Consider the following 3,812-nt stretch of genomic DNA (forward strand, 5'->3'; position numbering starts at 1 on the left):
TCACTGTGTATGCTTTATGTTTATGTCTTACTATATATCTCAATTAACTACTTGCTATTGTAAATGATGAGAAATACATTATGTTCATTCATAGTAATTATTTTTCTTTGCAATTGGTTCAATTTGTTTTCAGAAGAGACTTGAGATGGTGCCCTAAATTTTCCAAGTTAAGGACCCTGTTGATCAATGATTACTAGTATGAGCCTCCTAATTGTCATGCATTAGCACCAATTCTTGAACACTCACTCGTTCTAGAGAAGCTCACTATCATTCTTTTGAGCAAGGTACACTTTTTTCCTCCTCAATGGTGGTAGCACAAATTACTGCAAATTTCATCAATTAATCACATTGAAGTATTTATACTTGCTCCCAGGTCTCAAATATAAAGTAGAAATGAGGGGATGCCTCAATGTTGTATGGAGACCAGCAATGATGATATTGGAACCTCAAAGGATAGTAGAAGTGAAATACGATGTTGTCCATGATATGGTGTGCTTGGAACACTTCATGAATGCAACACTTCAACCATCCTCCATAGTTAATGGTGTGCTTGGAACACTTTTTGGCTGAACCTGACTAGCTGCTTCCTTTGTGCAGTGATCCAAAGGCACATTTACTAGAGGGCGATGAGCTGCATAGTTACTAGAAGCTTCATAAACATGAATTAGAGTTGGATAAACTTCTTGAAGTCAGTTTCTAATTTGAAAACCATATGTTGATGTTGGTGAATTCCTTGAAGTTGCCTTGAAAGAATCCCACATTACCTTCTTTTTGCCCTTATCTCTATAGCTTAGATTAGACACTTCAGCAATATGTTGATGATAAGCAAATATTGGTGAGGTACATGCAATGGTTACTTCTTTGTCCCTTCTGAAATATTGTTGTTTCTTGGACACAATCTCAAATTTCACGAACACATAGCTTCGGAGGGTACAAAATGGAAGACCTTGTGATGGGTAATTCATGTACTTGAAATGCATTCTGCATTTTTTATTCTCAAAGGTGACCATTGAGAACCTTGCTGCTGGATGTTGCGTGACATTGTGATAACTTTTATGTATGTAAATCCTATGGATTCACACTGGGCGCCTCTGTGCTAGATGATGCATGATCCTATAAGGACTTCTGCTTACTTTCTGATGCCAAAGATTTTTGGAAATTAATGTCAAGCTCTTCTAATGTATCAATGGGTCTGTCATTGGCAGCAATCTCCACACAATCAATTACAGCTATCTTGGGTCGAGTATGACTGTTTTCCAAAGAATTAGTGCCAGTCATCAACTGTCTGTCATGCTGATTTCTTGCAAGAAGTTCAACAATGTCCACGTAGATGCCATCTGTCACATTATGTTTCTCATGCATCTTTGGCTTTCCCTTATTCTTGGGTATATTCTGCTTATAGAGGGCAAATTTGTGTAGGTGTGTGTGTGTGTGCATGTGCTTGCGCGTGTGTGTGTGTGTGTGATTTTTTCATTTTGCATCCACAGTAGCCATAGAGTTTCAATTCACTCTAAGTGAAGTTGCTAAAGTTCCCTTATTATGACACATCTAAAGATGGAATGCAGAATTGTAGAACAAAAGAAAAAACTGCAACGAGCTTACATATGTTAAGTGAATCTAGGAACCATAGTTACAAGAAGGTTTCACATGAATGGGAGCTAGATCAACGTCTTGCAATCGGTTTCTGAATTGAAAACCATATGTTGATGCTAGTGAATTCCTTGAAGTCGCCTGAAAAGAATCCCACATTACCTTCTTTCCCCCGTTATTGCACCAGCTCTAATCAAACACTTCAGCAATATGTTGATGATGAGCAAATATTGGTGTGGTACATGCAATGGTTACTTCTTTGTCCCTTCAGAAATATTGTTGTTCCTAGACATGATACAAAATGGAAGACCTTGTGATGGGTAATACATGTAGTCGAAATGAATTCCGCATTTGTGATTTAGGAAGGTGACCATTGAGAACCTTGGTGGTGGAAGCTGCGTGACACTAGGATAAATTCTATGTATGTAAATCCTGCAGATTTCCAATGAGCGCCTCTGTGCTAGATGATGCATGACCCTATGTAAGCACTTCTGCATACATTCTAATGCCAAAGATTACAAGAAATTTGTGCCAAGTTGTATTGATGCATCGATGGGAGTGTCCTTCGTAGCAATCTCCACACAATCAATTGCTGCAACCTTGGGTAAAGTATGATTGTTTTCCAAAGAATTGGTGCTAGTCATCAACCGTCTCTCATGCTGATTTCTGGCAAGAAGTTCAACAATGTCCATGGGAAGGTCATCTATCTCATTCTGATTCTCATGCATCTTTGGCTTTTCCTTCTTCTTATTCCTAGGTATATTCTGCTTATAGAGGACAAATTTGTGGAACCGTGTTTGTGTGTGTGTGTGATTTTTTTATTTTGCATCCACAGTAGCCACATAGTTTCAATTAACTCTAAGTGAAGTTGCTGAAATTCTCTTATTATGATACATAAAAAGATGGAATGCAGAATTGTAGAACAAAAGAAAAAACTACATTGAGCTTACATATGTTAAGTGAATATAGGAACCATAGTTACTAGAAACTTTGATATGAATAGGAGTTGGATCAACTTCTTGCAATCAGTTTTTGAATTGAAAACCATATGTTGATGCTGGTGAATTTATGAAGTTGCCTTGAAAGAATCCCACATTACCATCTTTCCCCCCTTATTGCTCCAGCTTTGATCAGATACTTCAGCAATATGTTCATGATGTGCAAATATTGGTGAGGTACATGCAATGGTTGCTTCTTTGTCACTTCAGAAATTTGTTGTTCCTAGACATGATCTAAAATGTCAAGGACACATAGCTTTGGAGGGTACAAAATGGAAGACCTTGTGATGGGTAACGCATGTAGTCGAAATAAATTCTGCATTTGTGATTTTGGAAGGTGACCAGTGAGAACCTTGGTGCTAGATTCTGCGAGACACTAGGATATCTTCTATGTATGTAAATCATTGAGATTTGCCTTGGACGCCTCTATGCTTGATGATGCATGAGCCTGTGTAAGGACACTTCTACATACACTCTGATGTCAAATATTACTAGAAATTAGTGTTAAGTTGTGTTGATGCATCCATGGGACTGTCCTTCGTAGCAATCTCCACACAATCAATTGAAGCAACCTTGGGTCAAGTAAGGCTATTTTCCAAAGAATTGGTGCCAGTCATCAAGCGTCTCTCATGCTGATTTCTAGCAAGAAGTTCAACAATGTGCATGGGGAGGTCATCTATCACATTATGTTTCTCATGCAGCTTTGGCTTTCCCTTCTTCTTATTCTTGGGTATATTCTGTTTATAGAGGACAAATTTGTGCAGGCACGCACATGTGTGTGTGTGTGTTTGGTTTTTTCATTTTGCATCGATGGTAGCCACAAAGTTTCAATTAACTCTAAGTGAAGTTGCTAAAGTTCCCTTATTATGACACATACAAAGATGAAATGCAGAATTGTAGAACCAAAGAGAAAAACTAAAGTTAGCTTACATATGTTAAGTGAATCTAGGAACCATAGTTAATAGAAGCTTTGACATGAATGGGAGCTAGATCAACTTCTTGGAATCAGTTTGTGAATTGAAAACCATATGTTGATGCTGGTGAGTTCCTTGAAGTTGCCTTGAAAGAATCCCACATTACCTTCTTTCCCCCCTTATTACTCCAGCTCTGATCGGACACGTCAGCAATATGTTGATGATGTGCAAATATTGGTGAGGTACATGGAATGGTTAATTCTTTGTCCCTTCAGAAATATTTTTGTGCCTAGACCTGATCTAAAATTTC

This window comes from Sorghum bicolor, chromosome 5, assembly GCF_000003195.3.
Source record: "Sorghum bicolor cultivar BTx623 chromosome 5, Sorghum_bicolor_NCBIv3, whole genome shotgun sequence".
In the NCBI taxonomy this organism is placed as follows: domain Eukaryota; kingdom Viridiplantae; phylum Streptophyta; class Magnoliopsida; order Poales; family Poaceae; genus Sorghum; species Sorghum bicolor.